The 16,313-nt window shown below is 52.0% G+C and overlaps 1 protein-coding gene across 2 annotated transcripts in view; it reads right to left on the bottom strand.

The window, feature by feature from the left end:
* The window catches only part of CHST10 (carbohydrate sulfotransferase 10), a 40,373-nt gene extending 35,524 nt beyond the window's left edge, over window positions 1–4,849 (bottom strand). The window contains exon 1 of one of the 2 annotated variants that reach the window (XM_029048186.2): window positions 4,725–4,849. The gene's annotated coding sequence lies outside the window, so the exon portion shown is untranslated. Of the gene's footprint in view, window positions 1–699; window positions 1,105–4,724 lie in introns of those variants that run through there. The other variant, XM_029048188.2, reaches the window with a different exon arrangement.
* Between the last annotated feature and the right edge of the window lie 11,464 nt (window positions 4,850–16,313).

Here is a 16,313-nt window from a genome sequence, read left to right on the forward strand (position 1 = left end):
CTCGATCTCGCCTGTCTCGCCGCCAACCCCGGCCCTCGTCCTTTTCGGGCCTGGAACGCCCTCCCTCCTCAAATCCGCCAGTCAATCCCTCTTCCGAACCCTACTGAAAATGCATTTCCCCCAAGAGGTCTTCCCAGACTAAGCCTCGCTTTCCCTCGGCTCCCCCTCCCTGCCGCGTCACCACCGCTCACTCCCCCCCGCCCGCCCCACAGCACTTACGAACACGTGTATATATCTAAAATTCTATTTATTTCTATCGATACCTCCTTACTTGCCTCCCCTCCAGACTGTGAGCCCACTGTGGGCAGGGATCGTCTCTCTTTATTGCCATTTTGCACTTTCCAAACGCTCAGAACACTGCTCTACACACGAGCACTCGATCACATAGACGAGGCACAGAGAAGTTAACCGACTTGCCCAAGATCACACGGCAGACAAGTGGTCGAGCCAAGATCACAACCTAGGTCCTTCTGCCGCCCGGGCCCATGCTCTATCCTTTAGGGCACTCTGCTTACCTGTTATATTGTATGCTCCCAAGCGTTTAGTACAGTGCTCCCCGCTCAGTAAACATTCAATAAATGACTGACTGACCAACTGATACGGTAGATGGGGGAGGGAAAGCGAGCGTGTACGTGCTCGGCGTCACCCCGACTTGTTCCCTCTGCTCTTCCCCCCCCCCCCCCGCCCCACGGCACTTACGTGTATATCTTCAATTTTATTTCTCTATATTGACGTCCGTTTACTTGTACTGACGTCCGTCTCCCCGGGCCGAGACCATGAGCTCGCTGTGGGCAGGGACTGCCCCTCTTTACTGCCGTACTTTCCCAAGCGCTCGGTGACCGCTCACTAAGTACTCAACATCCACCTAAACGATCCAAAATTAAGGACTAAATATCCGCAGATATTTCGGAGCGCTTTCGGGGTACGTAGGAGCGGCGCCCCAGATACACAAAACCCAGCCACTTTTGGAGGACCCCGGAAACATTTTCCTTCAAAACCGTTCAGACTCTGTCTCCCCATTCCTCAGGAACCTCCAGCGGTTGCCCGTCCACGTCGGCATCGAGCCCAGACGCCTCACCGTGGGCTTTAAAGTCCTTAACCACCTTGCCCCCTCCTACCTCGCCTCGCTCCTCTCCGCTTTACCACCCAGCCCGCACACTCCGTCCCTCCGGTGCTAACCAGCTCACGGTACCTCGAACTCCCCTCCCTCACAACCGACTGCTGGCCCTCTCTCCTCCGACGGATAATCGGAATTTATTGAAGGCCCACCTCCTCCAGGAAGCCTTCCCTGCCCGAGCCCTCCTCTCCTCTTCTCCCTTCTGTGCGCTCGCGCGTGCTCAGGGAGGCAGCCCGGCTTAATAATAATAATAATAATAATGTTGGTATTTGTTAAGCGCTTACTATGTGCAGAGCACTGTTCTAAGCGCTGGGGTAAACACAGGGGAATCAGGTTGTCCCACGTGGGGTTCACGGTCTTAATCCCCATTTTACAGATGAGAGTACTGAGGCACAGAGAAGTTAAGTGACTTGCCCACAGTCACACAGCTGACAAGTGGCAGAGCTGGAATTCGAACTCATGAGCCCTGACTCCAAAGCCCGTGCTCTTTCCACTGCGCCACGCTGCTTCTCATAACGGCATAACGCTGCTTCTCATAACGGCTTAACGGCAAGAGCCCGGGCTCGGGAGTCAGAAGGTCCTGGGTTCTAATCCCTGCTCCGCCGCTTGTCTGTTGTGTGGCCTTGGGCAAATCACTTCACTTCCCTGGCCCTCGGTGACTTCATCTGGAAAATGGGGATGAAGCCTGTGAGCCCCACGTGGGAACCTGATGACCTTGCATCTACCGCAGCGCTTAGAAGAGTGCTCGGCACATAGTAAGCGCTCAATAAATACAACTGAATGGTTTTTCCTTTCCCTCTGCTCCGCCCCTTCTCCCTTCCCCTCCCCTCAGCACCGTGCTCATTTTATATATTTTTATTACCCCATTTATTCCATTAATGAGGTGTCCATCCCCTTGATTCTACTTATCGTGATTAAGTTGTCTTGTTTTTGTCCGTCCGTCTCCCCCGATTAGACTGTGAGTCCGACAATGGGCAGGGACTGTCTCTATCTGTTGCCGAACTGTCCATTCCAAGCGCTCAGTACAGTGCTCTGCACATAGTAAGCACTCAATAAATACTACTGAATGAATGAATTCATCTTCTCTCCCTTCCCCACGGCACGTGTGTATATGGAGAAGCAGCATGGGGTAATAACAACAATAATGTTGGTATTTATTAAGCGCTTATTATGTGCCGGGCACTGTTCTAAGCGCTGGGGAAGATAGGTCATCAGGTCGTCCCACGTAGGGCTGGCGGTCTTCAGCCCCATTTGACGGATGAGGGAACTGAGGCCCGGAGAAGTCAAGTGGCTTGCCCAAAGCCACCCGGCCGATCAGTGGCGGAGCCGGGATTAGAACCCATGACCTCTGACTCCCCAGCCCGGGCTCTTCCCACGGTGCCAGGCTGCTTCTCAGGTAGTGGACCGAGCCCGGGCCTGGGAGTCAGAAGGTCGTGGGTTCTAATCGCGACTGTGCCACTCGTCTGCTGTGGGACCTGGGGCAAGTCACGTCACTTCTCTGGGCCTCGGTTCCCTCATCTGTGAAACGGGGATCGAGATTATGTGGGACAGGGTGGGACGGGAGCTGTGTCCGACCCCACTTGCCTGCACCCACCTCAGCGCTTAGTAGAGTGCTTGGCACGTGATAAGCGCTTCACAAATACCATAATCCTTATTATATCTGTAATTTATTTATCTATTTATATTAAGAGACATTAATAGTCTCCCCCTCTAGACATGCATCTACTTATACTAATGCCTGTCTCCCCCTCTAGACTGTTGGCTCCTTGTGGGCAGGGAATGTGTCTGACCTTTTAGTACATGTACTCTCCCAAGCGCTTAGTACAATGCTTTACATCCAGCAAGCGGCCAATAAATACGGTTAGTAATATTATTATTATTACTAGCGATGCTAATAATAATGATAAAAAAGAGGAACCAGAGCGTATGCCAGTCCTGCGGACTTTTGGCGGGTTCATTCATTCATTCGTATTTATTGAGCGCTTACTATGTGCAGAGCACTGTACTAAGCGCTGGAGTGCACAATTCCCGGCTCTGCCACTTATCAGCTGTGTGACTGTGGGCAAGTCACTTCACTTCTCTGGGCCTCAGTGACCTCATCTGTAAAATGGGGATGAAGACTGGGACACCCTGATGACCCTGTATCTTCCCCAGCGCTTAGAACAGTGCTCTGCACATAGTAAACGCTTAACAGATACCAACATTATTATTATTGCCCCACTGCTTAGAACACTGCTTGGCACATAGTAATTGAGAAGCAGTAATTGAGTCATTGAGAAGCAGCGTGGCCTAGTGGAAAGAGCAGGGGCTGGGGAGTCAGAGGTTGTGGGTTTGAATCCCGGCTCTGCCACCTGTCTGCTGTGTGACTTTAGGCAAGTCCCTTCACTTCTCTGGGCCTCAGTTTCCTCATCTTTAAAATGGGGACGGGGCCTGGGAGCCCCACGGGGACAACCTGCTTACCTCATATCTCCCCCAGCGCTTCCAACAGTGCTTGGCACCTAGTAAGGGCTTAACAGATACATTATGACATCACTTCTCTGGGCCTCAGTTTCCTCATCTTTAAAATGGGGACTGAGCCTGTGAGCCCCACGGGGACAACCTGCTGACCTCGTATCTCCCTCAGCGCTTAGCACAGTGCTTGGCACCTAGTAAGGGCTTAGCAGATCCATTATGACTTCTCTGGGCCTCAGTGCCCTCATCTGTCAAATGGGGATGGAGCCTGGGAGCCCCACGGGGGACAGCCCGCTGACCCTCTATCTCCCTCAGCGCTTAGCACAGTGCTTGGCACCTAGTAAGCGCTTAACAGATCCATTATGACTTCACTTCTCTGGGCCTCAGTGCCCTCATCTGACAAATGGGGATGGAGCCTGGGGGCCCCACGGGGGGCAACCTGATCACCTTGTATCGACCCCAGCGCTTCGAACAGCGCTTGGCACATAGTAAGTGCGCTTCACGAATACCAACATTGTCACCTCCGCCAAACTGATTCTCTTCCCCTCTTCAAAACCCTACTTAGAGCTCACCTCCTCCGAGAGGCCTTCCCAGACTGAGCTCCCCTTTTCCCTCTGCTCCCTCTACCCCCGCCTTCACCTCTCCGCAGCTAAACCCTCTTCTCCCCCCTTTCCCTCGGCTCCTCCCCCTCTCCCTTCCCCTCCCCTCGGCACCCTACTCGTCCGCTCGACTGTCTAGATCTTCATCGCCCTATTTATTTTGTTAATGAGAGGTACATCACCCTGATTCTATTTAGTTGCCACTGTTTTTATGAGATGTTCTTCCCCTCGACTCTATTTATTGCTATTTTTTGTCCGTCCGTCTCCCCCGATTAGACTGTAAGCCGATTTGTCCATTCCAAGCGCTTAGGCCAGTGCTCTGCACATAGTAAGCGCTCAATAAATACTATTGAATGAATGAATGATTCTTTTTCTCGGGGGGGGGGCCGGTGGCGCGCCTTCTGCGCATGCGGGGGGGCGGGGGCGTGCACGTGCGGCCGGGGGCGCGGACGTAGCTGCGCGTGGGCGTCCCTTCCTCCCCCGCCCTCTCCCCGGCCCCCTCCCCGCTTTGTGGCGGGGCTGGCGGCGGCGCCCGCGGGGATCCCGCGCCCACCCACCTCCTCCTCGTCCTCTCCTTCCTCCTCCGCCTCGTCGTCGTCCTCCTCCTCCTCCGCGGGGCTGCTGCGGGGTCTCCCGGGGCCGGGCCGGAGCTCGGGCCGACGAGGAGACGATGATGCCGCCGCCGCCGCCACCGCCCCCCGCGCACGCGCTCCTCCTCTCCTTTCCTCTCCCCTCCGCGCACCCCCACCCGCCACCGCTAGGGGCGCCCGCGCTTCTCCCCTCCCCTCCGCGCACCCCCACCCGCCACCGCTAGGGGAGCCCGCGCTCCTCTCTCCTCCGCGCGCCCCCGCCCGCCACCGCTAGGGGCGCCCGCGGCCCCCGCCCACCTGCTGCTAGGCCTGGAGCGCTTACTAGGTGGCGAGCACTGTTCTAAGCGCTGGGGGGGATACAATGATAATCATAATAATAATGGAGGTATTTGTTAAGCGCTTACTAGGTGCCCAGCACTGTTCTAAGCGCTGGGGGGAATACAATGATAATCATAATGATAATAGAGGTATTTGTTAAGCGCTTACTAGGTGCCCAGCTCTGTTCTAAGCGCTGGGGGGGATACAATGATAGTCATAATGATAATGGAGGTATTTGTTAAGCGCTTACTAGGTGCCCAGCACTGTTCTAAGCGCTGGGGGGATACAATGATAATCATAATAATGGAGGTATTTGTTAAGCGCTTACTAGGTGCTGAGCACTGTTCTAAGCGCTGGGGGGGATACAATGATAATCATAATAATAATGGAGGTATTTGTTAAGCGCTTACTAGGTGCCGAGCACTGTTCTAAGCGCTGGGGTAGATACAGGATAATCAGGTTGTCCCACGTGGGGCTCACAATCTTAATCACCATTTTACAGATGAGGAAACTGAGGCACAGAGAAGTGAAGTGACTTGCCCAGAGTCACACAGCTGACAAGTGACAGAGCCGGAATTGGAACCCATGACCTCTGACTCCCAAACCCATGCTCTTTCAACTGAGCCATGCTGCTTCTCTAATAATAATAATAATAATAATGATATTATTATCTCATAATTATTATCTCATAATAATAATGGAGGTATTTGTTAAGCGCTAACTAGGTGCCGAGCACTGTTCTAAGCACTGGGGGGATAACAGTAATAATGGTGCTATTTGTTAAGCGCTTACTAGGTGCCGAGCACTGTTCTAAGCGCTGGGATGGATACAAAGTCGTCAGGTTGTCCCACGTGGGGCTCGGAGTCTTAATCGAGAAGCAGCGTGGCTCAGTGGCAAGAGCCCGGGCTTGGGAGTCAGAGGTCATGGGTTCGAATACCGCTCTGCCACTTGTCAGCTGGGTGACTGTGGGCAAGTCACTTTACTGTGCCTCAGTGACCTCACCCGTAAAATGGGGATTAACTGTGAGCCTCACGTGGGACAACCTGATGACCCTATATCTACCCCAGCGCTTAGAACAGTGCTCGGCACGTAGTAAGCGCTTACCAAATACCTGAGAAGCAGCGTGGCTGAGTGGCAAGAGCCCGGGCTTGGGAGTCAGAGGTCATGGGTTCGAATCCCATCTCTGCCACTTGTCAGCTGTGTGACTGTGGGCAAGTGGCTTCACTTCTCTGGGCCTCAGTTACCTCGTCTGCAAAATGGGATGAAGACTGTGAGCCTCAGGTAATAATAATAATAATGTTGGTATTTGTTAAGCGCTTACTATGTGCCGAGCACTGTTCTAAGCGCTGGGGTAGACAGAGGGGAATCAGGTTGTCCCACGTGGGGCTCACAGTCTTAATCCCCATTTTACAGATGAGGGAACTGAGGCCCAGAGAAGTTAAGTGACTTGCCCACAGTCACACAGCCGACAAGTGGCAGAGCTGGGATTCGAACTCATGAGCCCTGACTCCAAAGTCCGTGCTCTTTCCACTGAGCCACGCTGCTTCTCAGGTGGGACAACCTGATGACCCTGTGTCTCCCCCAGCACTTACAACAGGGCTCTGCACATAGTAAGCGCCTAACAAATACTAACATTATTATTATTATCTGAAAAGACCCTAAGGGAGGTCACGGTTGGGCTTTTAATCGGGTTTATTGCATCCACTAATCGCCCAATTGGACTTCACCTGAGACCCCAACTCTAAAAGAGACCCACACCTTGGCGTAGATAGGAGTGCCGATCAATCGGCAGTATTTATTGAGTGCCCACGGGCGAAACACTCCATCCCGTGCTTGGGGGGGGGTGTTCAGTAAAATCTAGGAAAAGGACTTTGGCCCTCCAGAAGTTCCCCATCTAGTTAGGAAGACAAACATCCAAGCAAATAGGAGGAAGAAACGGAGTAAACTCGAATCTCCCCCGATTAGACTGTGAGCCCGTCAATGGGCAGGGATCGTCTCTATCTGTTGCCGAATTGTCCATTCCGAGCTCTCAGTCCAGTGCTCTGCGCATAGTAAGCGCTCAATAAATACTATGGAATGAATGAATGAGTATATATATATATACTCGGTTTACATAATTTGTTGATTTTCTGTATATACGAAATGAGAAACGGCGTGGCCTGGGAGCCAGAGGACCTGGTTTCCGATCCTCGCTCCGCCCCACGTCGGCTGTGTGAGTTGAACGTCTTCGAGCCTCAGTTTCCTCACCCGTAAAATGGCGATTTAATCCTACCCCCTCCTACTTGGACTGTGGGCCCCACGCGGGACGGGGACCGTGCCCAACCTCGCAGCGCTTTGAACAGTAGGCGCTTAAATACTATGCGGTGGGGGGTGGGGGGTGATGAGTGTGAGCTTCTTGAGTGTCCACTTAATCTACCGTAATAATAATGTTGGTATTTGCTAAGCGCTTACTATGTGCAGAGCGCCGTTCTAAGCGCCGGGGGAGATACAGGGTCGTCGGGTTGTCCCACGTGAGGCTCACAGTTAATCCTCATTTGACAGATGAGGTAACTGAGGCCCAGAGAAGTGAAGCGACTTGCCCACAGTCACCCAGCTGCCAGGTGGCGGAGCCGGCATTCGAACCCATGACCTCTGCCTCCCAAGCCCGGCCTCTTTCCACTGAGCCCCGCTGCTTCTCTAATAATGTTGGTATTTGTTAAGCGCTTACTGTGTGCAGAGCACTGTTCTAAGCGCTGGGGGCGATCCAGGGTCATCAGCTTGTCCCATGTGAGGCTCACAGTCTTCATCCCCATTTTCCAGATGAGGTCACTGAGGCCCAGAGAAGTGAAGTGACTCTCCCACAGTCACCCAGCTGCCAAGTGGCGGAGCGGGATTCGAACCCATAATAATAATAATAATGTTGGTATTTGTTAAGCGCTTACTATGTGCAGAGCACTGTTCTAAGCGCTGGGGGAGATACAGGGAAATCAGGTTGTCCCACGTGAGGCTCACAGTTAATCCCCCTTTTCCAGATGAGGTAACTGAGGCACAGAGAAGTGAAGTGACTTGCCCACAGTCACCCAGCTGCCAAGTGGCGGAGCCGGCATTCGAACCCATGACCTCGGCCTCCCAAGCCCGGGCTCTTGCCACTGAACCACGCAATCCCACATACAACCACTCTCCCCCCGCTTCGAAGCCCTGCCGAGGACGCGTCTCCTCCAAGAGGCCTTCCCAGACTGATTCCCATTTTTCCTCTTCTCCCACGACCTTCTTTGTCCCCCTCTGCTCTTCCCCCACCTCCCAGCCCCACCGCATTCATGTCTATATTTAATTTTATTTATTTATATCGCTGTCTCTTGATCTGTGTTGATGTCTGTCTCCCCCCACCCCCGGAGTGTGAGCTCGTTGTGGGCAAGGATTGTAGGGCTTTGTAGTGCTCGATTGCACTTTCCCAAGCGCTCAGTGCAGTGCTCTGCACACAGTAGGCGCTCAAAAAATGCCACTGAACGAACGAAAGAACGACATAGAGGCAGCGTGGCCTAGTGGAGAGAGCGCAGGCCTGGGAGCTGGGTTCTAACCCTCGTCCTGCCACTTGGCTGCTTTGTGACATCGGGCGAGTCAGAGAAGCAGCGGGGCTCGGTGGAGGGAGCCCGGGCTTGGGAGGTCTTGGGTTCGAATCCCGGCTCTGCCACTTGGCAGCTGGGGGACTGCGGGCAAGTCACTTCACTTCTCTGGGCCTCAGTTCCCTCATCTGTAAAACGGGGATGAAGACCGGGAGCCTCACGTGGGACAACCTGATGACCCTGTGTCTCCCCCAACGCTTAGAACGGTGCTCTGCACATAGTAAGCGCTTAACAAATGCCAATATTATTATTATTATTATTCATTTCTCCGGGCCTCAGTTATCTCCTGTGTAAAATGGGTATTAAGACGCTGAGCCCCATGTGGGACTCTGTCCAATCCGAGTATACTCTATCTATCCCAGCACTTAGTACAGTCCCTGGCACGTAGTAAGCGCTTAACAAAGCGCGCGAGAGGAAACAGCACCAGACACTGTGAACATGAAGTAGAGCAGGATACAAAAGGGACGACGTTTTTGTGTGCTAAGGCGGCTGACGCAGTGGATCCTTGGACAGCGTTTCGGCCCCACACTCCCTCCTAGGTGATCTTCGCCATCGGTAGTGTCTTCCTCAAATAGACTGTCGTGGGCGTTTATTGCTACACTGTCCTCTCCCTCGCTCTTCGCCCAGTGCTCTTCACACAGCAAGCATTCGGGAAATGAAACCGAATGGATGAACTATGAAGGACAACTCCGTGCATAACATCGCGTTGGATTGGGCGGTTAATCACGGCCGTTGACAGCTTCACTCTCTCCACCGCGTCCCCTGGGTTCCCTCCCTTCGTCCTTGTTCTCGCTCCCTCTCCGGCATCAGGTAACTCCCACCCATCCCTTGGGCCATCCCCGCCCCCCCGCGCTCCCACCCCCGACAGCCGCGGCCAAGTGTGGCCCGCGGAACCCGCGCTCCGTCCTGGGGAAGCTTCCCTTCGTCCTTGACCTGTTCCTGACCCAGTCACTGCTTCTCGCCATCGCGGAAGCCTCGTTCTCCCCAGATGACACTGTCGCCCCTGTCACTGGTGGGGGGGCGTCTCATTTTCTCCACTTCCCAAGACACTACGGGGAGGAGTGACCTTTCTTCTCATTCCCCAATGCAGTTTTCGCACCGGTCCGCCTCCCCCGTCCCTCTCTTCCCCTTCCTTTGAAGCCCATATCATCAGCCTTTACTACCCATTCCAATTACTAGTCGCGGACCCCCCCCAGCCCCCCGCCTCCAACTTTCTCAACCATTTTGATCTCTTCCTTCTCTATTTTTACATTCAATCGTATTTACTGAGCGTTCGCTGTATGCAGAGCACTGTTCTAAGAGCTTGGGGAAGTCCAGTTCAGCGATAAAGAGAGACGATCCTTGCCCGCAACGAGCTCGCATCCCTACATTGATCCTGGGGGATTTCAATATCCGTGCGGACGTTCTCGACGACGCTTCCACTGCCCGCTTTCTATCACTCCTCAACTGAGCGTTCACGGTGTGCAGGGCACCGTTCTAAGAGCTTGGGGAAGTCCAATTCAGCGATAAAGAGAGACGATCCTTGCCCGCAACGAGCTCGCATCCCTCTATCGATCCTGGGGCATTTCAATCTCCGTGTGGATGTTCCTGACGACCCTTCCACTGCCCACTTTCCATCACTCCTCAACTCCACCAACTTCCCGCTCCACCCCATTCATTCAATAGTATTTACCGAGCGCTTACTACGGGCAGAGCACCGTAGTAAGCGCTTGGAATGGACAATTCGGCAACAGTTAGAGACAATCGACGGGCTCAGTCTAATCGGACTGGTGGGGCTCCCCATCGGCCCACTTACTAACTTGGACCACGCTCTATCTCATCATCATCTCTAGCTCTACCTTCGCCAACTCTGAAAACATCCCTCTATCTGACCACAACCCGTCTTCTCTCCCGCACGCCGCCTCCCCGCAAATCTCAGCTGTTCCCCCAGAAAAGTCCAGTCTTTTGACCCCATCCAATTATCTCAAGTCATCACGCCCCAGTTAGTCTTCTTACCCAGACTTGCTGCCCTTGGTGACCAATCTGACGCCCTCAACGCCACCCTCTCTACCAGACTCAAGTCACCTGTTCCCCTTCGCTAATCTCCTACCACTAACCCCCTGTCCTGAATCACCTCGTGATACGCTTCCTTCACTCCTGCGCACCAGTTGCAAGAGCGCTCCTGGCAGAAATCCAGATATTAGGCCAACCTTGTCCACTTCCCTCGCTTGCTCTGACTCTGCCCTCTCCTCTGTCCCGCAAAATCATTCCTCCATCCTCACTGACTCCCACGCCCATCGACCTTGCCAGTTGTTTCAGATGTTTAACTTCCTCCTCAGACACCCTGTTTCCTTCGTCTCCCCCCGTCTCCAGCCCCTGATGACGTGGCCATTTACTTTAGAGAAAAGTAAAAGCATCAGGCGTGATCTCCCTAAAATCCACCGCTCCACTCCTCTCTACCCCCTCCCTCTTCCTGCGACTTCTTCGACTCTCCGTTCTTGCCAACCAGCCTCTCGGGATCTGAGTACTTAATGTGAACCTTCTCGCTGTACCTCGATCCCGTCTATCTCGCCGCCAGCCTCTCGCCCACGTCCTACCTCGCCCACGCCCTCCCTTCTCAAATCCAACCATTACTCTCTCCCGCTTCAAAACCTTATTGAAGGCTCAATCTCCTCCAAGAGGCCTCCCCTGACGGAGCCCTCCTGTCCTCTTCTCCCTCTTCCTTCCGCATCCCACCGTCCCAGCACCACGGCACTTACGTACATATCTGTAATTTATTAATTTATATTAATGTCTGTCTCCGCCTCTAGACTGTAAGCTCGCTGTGGGCAGGGCACGTGTCCGTTTACTGTTATCTCGTACTCTCCCCAGTGCTCTGCACACAGTAAGCACTCAATAAATATGGCTGAATGAATGAGTGAAAGGATCTCCCACCTCCTCTCAAAATCCACCAACCTCACCTGCGCCTGGACTCCCAACCCTGTCACACCTTACCAAAATGCTCGCTCCCTCCCTTCTTCCTGCCCTGATCATTATCTTCAACTCTTCACTCTCCACTGGCTTCTTCTCTAGTGTTTTGAAACTTGCGCCTGTCTCCCCGACGGATAAAACCCCTCCCTTGTCCTCACATTTCCCTCCGGTCATCATCCAGTTATAATGAGAAGCAGCGTGGCTCAGTGGAAAGAGCACTGGCTTGGGAGGCAGAGGTCATGGGTTCGAATCCCGGCTCTGCCACTTGGCAGCTGGGGGACTGTGGGCAAGTCACTTCACTTCTCTGGCCCTCAGTGACCTCATGCGTAAAATGGGGATTAATAATAATAATGTAGCACTGTTCTAAGCGCTGGGGTAGATCCAGGGTAATCAGGTTGTCCGACGTGAGGCTCACAGTCTTCATCCCCATTTTACAGAGGAGGGAACTGAGGCCCAGAGAAGTGAAGTGACTTGCCCACAGTCCCCCAGCTGCCAAGTGGCGGAGCCGGGATTCGAATCCATGACCTCTGCTTCCTGAGCCCGGGCTCTTTCCACTGAGACTGTGAGCCTCACGTGGGACCACCTGATGACCCCGTATCTCCCCAAGCGCTTATAACGGTGCTCTGCACATAGTAAGCGCTTAACAAATACCAACATTATTATTATTATTATTATCCCATCCCCAAACTCCTTCAGTGAGCTTTCTACTCTTCTGCCTCTCCTCCTCCCCTCTAATTCTCTCCTTGACCCCCTCCAATCTGGCTCCCACCACCTTCACTCCACGGAAGCGCTGCCCTCTCAAAGTCCACCACTGATCTCCTTCTTACAAATTCAAATGGCCCCTACTCCATTCTAAGCCTTCTCCATCTCTCAACTGCCTTTCACCTCGTCCATCACCTCCTTCTCCGGGAAACATTATCCAACCTTGGCTACGTTGCCTCTCTCCTGGTTCTCCTCTTATCTCTCTGGCTTCTCATGCTCAATCTCTTTCACAGGCTCCCCTTCTGTGGAAATCCCTCAAGACTGGGTCCTCGTCTATTCCCCATCTACACTCATTTTCTCCCACGGCTTCAGCGACCATCTCTAGGCAGGTGATTCCCAAATCTCCATCTCCAGCCCTGACGTCCCTTCTCTGCAGTCTCCGATTTCCTCCTGCCTTCAGGACATCGCTCCCTGATGTCCCCCCGACACCTCTACCTTAACATATCCCAAACAGAGCTCCTTCTCTTCCCACTCAAACCCTGTCCTCCCCATTACTTTCCCATGAAACCAGGCGGATGGTAAACAGCACCACCATCCTCCTCGTTTCATTCATTCAATAGTACTTATTGAGCGCTTACTATGTGCAGAGCACTGGACTAAGCACTTGGAATGGACAAATCGGTAACAGAGACAGTCCCTGCCCTTTGACGGGTTTCAGAAGCCTGGTGTTCTCCTCGATTTATCTTTTTGATTCCACCCACATATTCAATGTCACCAAACCTCCACAACGTCACAGAACGTCACACATCATTAAAATCTGCCCCTTCCTCTCCATCCAAACTGCTTCCACGTTAAACCAAGCACTTATCTTAATCAACCTACATTACCTGCCTCATCTCTCTCCATTCCAGTCCATTCTTCACTCTCCTGCCGGGATCTTCTGTCTATAAAACAGCCCATGTTTCCCCACTTCTCAAGAACCTCCAGTAATTGCCCACATCAGACAGAAACTCCTTTCCGTCGGCTCTAAGACACTCAATCTCCTTGCCCCCCGACTTTCTTACCTCCCTGATGTCCTACTATAACCCTGTACTGCTGATCTACTCACGTACCTCCGTCTTTTCTGTCTCAGCACTCCTGCCCAGGTCCTACCTCTGGCCTGGAACGTCCTCCCTCTGACAGACAATTACTCTCCTCCCTTAAAGCCCTTACTGAAGGCACATCTCCAATTAATCGATCGTATTTATTGAGCACTTACTGTACTAAGTGCCTGGGAGAGTACAATATAACAGGCACATTCCCTTCCCACGATGAGGCCTTCTCCACCTAAACCCTCATTCCCTCCCACTCCCTTCTGTGTTGTCCTTCCACTCGGATTTGCATCCTTTATTCACCCCTCCCTCAGCCACACAGGTCTCACGTCCATATCTGTAATTCATTTATTTATATTAACGTCTGTTTCTCCCTCTAGACTGTAAACCTGTTGCGGACCGGGACCGTGCCTACCGACTCTGTTATACTGTACTCCCCTAAGCACTTGGTAAAATCCTCAGCCCACAGTAAGTGCTCAGTAAACACGATTAATTGATCGATAGAGCACTCAATCATCTTGCCCCCTTCCACCTTACCTCCCTGATTTCCTACTACAATCCATCTTACACAGTAGTCTCCTTTACCGCGATCTCACGTATCTCTTTGCCGACCCCTTACCCATGTCATTCATTCATTCATTCAATAGTATTTAGTGAGCGCTTGCTATGTGCAGGGCACTGTACTAAGCGCTTGGAATGGACAATTTGGCAACAGATGGGGACAATCCCTGCCCAGTGATGGGCTCACAGTCTAAATGGGGGAGACAGACAGCAGAGCAAAACAGAACAAATCAAAAACAAGACAACATCATCAAGATAGAATCAAGGAGATGTACACCTCATTAACAAAATAAATAGCGTAATAAATAATATATACAAATGCGCACAGTGCTGAGGGGAAGGGGGAAGAGCGGAGGGGGGGAGCAGAGGCAAAGTGGGGGATGATCACTCTCCCCATCTTCAAATCCTTATTAAAAGCATATCTGCCCGTCTAAATCCTTATTTTCTCTTCTCCTACTTCCTTTCATGTTGCCCTTTGTACTGTTTGCACGGTACATTATTATTATTATAGCATTATAATATAGCATTATTATTACAGGGTAACTTCTATTTCGTGGAGGCTATGAAACGAGGCCCCCATACAAGTGACCTGGATCCGGGCCGAAGTCTCTCACCAAGAGGTCAAACTTAGGCTGTAGAATAATAATGTCGGTATTTGTTAAGCGCTTTCTATGTGCAGAGCATTGTTCTAAGCGCTGGGGGAGATCCAGGGTCATCAGGTTGTCCCATGTGAGGCTCACAGACTTCATCCCCATTTTCCAGATGAGGCCCACGGTCACCAAGTGGCAGAGCCAGGATTCAAACCCATGACCTCTGACTCCCAAGCCCGGGTTGTTCCCACTGAGCCACGCTGCTAAGTGCCTAGTCTGGGCCGAGCACTGTACTGAGAGCTGGGGTAGATTTGAGATAATTAAGGTCAAACACAGACCCCCCGTCCCACACGGCGCTCATAATCTAAATGGGAGGTGGGAACGGGGATTGAACGCACACTTTACGGAGGAGGGAACTGAGACCCAGAGAAATGAAATGACTTACCCAGGGTCACACAGCATCCACGTATGTCCGGATTAGAACTCAGGTCCTCCGACTCCGAGGCCCCTGCTCTCTTCACTAGGCCGTACTGTTTCTCCTTTTCTTTCTTAACTTGAGCCACCATCCTCCCTCTTCCCTACCATTCACTGCCTTAAGCCCACACCACCCAGGACCCCAAATGATTGAAATATCTACATTTCCACATCTCCGGGGGCTCGTCCCCTCCCTTATCTTCCGGGATGCATTTTTGATGTCCAAGAGAAGCAGCTTAATTTGTAACACCGGAGCTACAGGACTCGTAATTAAGTCATTTTGAGTCTTAAATTTGGAATTGCTTTAGTCCGTGATTGTCCTGGTTACCAATAACGATAATCCTGCCGCGCGGTCAATGAGAACAAGTTTATTTGATAAAGTTGCCCTGGATTTAGCTGGAGTTGGCAGGAGAGTTTTACCTGCAGGTGCGTAAAGAAGCAGTGGGGAAAAAGTACGAACGTTAGGAAATCTAGAAGAAATCCCTCTGCACTCTGTAAATGAAGATTTAGGAATTCCAATATAATAATAATATCAAAGCTACCCTACTGATTTAAAGTTCAGTGCCGGAAGATCCCGCGGGCTCTGACTGTGATCATAACTTAGACAGCGGAAAGCAATTTAATCCGGGCAGGGGTCGAGGAGGGAGGATTCGTCATCTAATTTTCTGGAGTTCGATTCTAAAGGAAGGCGTTCAGGAAGTCCAAGCGGTGAATTCATTTGGAAAATAAAATTACTGCTCATTAAATTGGCGGGATGCTGGCGAATCCCTGGGTTCCAATAACACCTAGGAAATGAAAGGTTTCGGAGGATGAAAGAAGGTGTAATGTCAGGAACTAAAGGTATAAAGTCGCCTCCTGTGATTTGGCGTGGGTTCAGAGTTTTGAAGAAGAAATCCATATTTTCATTATTGCTATGACCTAGTAGTGACTCTTGAGCGCTTAAAAGATACCATAAAAATACTCTACTTGGGTATCGGTAATATTTACTGAGCGCTTACCGTGAACAACAAACTATATCGAAAGAAGCAGCGTGGCCCAGTGGAAAGAGCCCGGGCTTGGAAGTCAGAGGTCGTGGGTTCGAATCCCGGGCTCCGGCACTCTGGGCGAGTCACTTCTCTGGCCCTCAGCTCCCTCATCTGTAAAATGGGGATTAAGACTGTGAGGCCCGCGTAATAATAAGAACATCGGTATTTGTTCAGTGCTTACTATATGCAGAGCACTGTTCTAAGCGCTGGGGCAGATTCAGGACAATCAGGTTCTCCCAAGTGA

This window comes from Ornithorhynchus anatinus, chromosome 20 (assembly GCF_004115215.2).
Source record: "Ornithorhynchus anatinus isolate Pmale09 chromosome 20, mOrnAna1.pri.v4, whole genome shotgun sequence".
NCBI classification, from domain to species: Eukaryota; Metazoa; Chordata; class Mammalia; order Monotremata; family Ornithorhynchidae; genus Ornithorhynchus; species Ornithorhynchus anatinus.